The sequence below is a fragment of the Myotis brandtii genome, unplaced genomic scaffold, assembly GCF_000412655.1.
Source record: "Myotis brandtii unplaced genomic scaffold, ASM41265v1 scaffold124, whole genome shotgun sequence".
In the NCBI taxonomy this organism is placed as follows: Eukaryota; Metazoa; Chordata; class Mammalia; order Chiroptera; family Vespertilionidae; genus Myotis; species Myotis brandtii.
Window position 1 is genome coordinate 1195303 of NW_005354334.1, and position 656 is coordinate 1195958.

Below are 656 nucleotides of genomic sequence, written 5' to 3' on the forward strand. Positions count from 1 at the left end.
TCCCACAGGTTGTGCGGCTCACTGCTCCCCTCTCCGCTGCAAGACCCGACTCCTGTCCCCGACTACGGAGGAGCCCGGGCCGGACCCGGCGGCGGCGACTGGGCAGGTTCCCCGCAATCCCTGCCCTCCGTGCCGAGCACCGGCGCCCGCCCCCTCCGCGCATGCGCAGCCAAGGGCGCCCTGGGTAGGGAGCGCGCGGCTCAGGTTTTCCCCGCAGCTGGGAGGGGCCGGAGCCATCGGCGGCCCAGGGGACCCCGGAAACTGCGGCCAGGCCACCGGAGGGGCCGCAGCCAACTCTGCCCGGCTTTCATTTCCCGGCCGCGTTCAAAGGGAGCGGGGCGGAGCTGGGGACATCCCGGTAGGGTGGAGCCCGGCGCCGCAGGCACTCCACTCCATGGCTTCTCCCGTGTCCTCCGGGGAATGGAAGCCCGCGCCCCTCTAGGAGGGGGAACCACACTCTCCCCGAGGAAATCCTGGGCGGCCCCTCTCCCTGGCGGCCCCGACCGCTCTGTTCTTACGCCAGCCGCAGCCAGGACGGCCTGAACTGTCACCGAGATGCCCACTAATAACCAGCGCCCTCCCAGCGGGCCCCCGGACGGCCCTGAAAACGGGCGTCGCTCGGCATCCGTCTCCCAGAGGCGCTGGCCTCGCCGCCC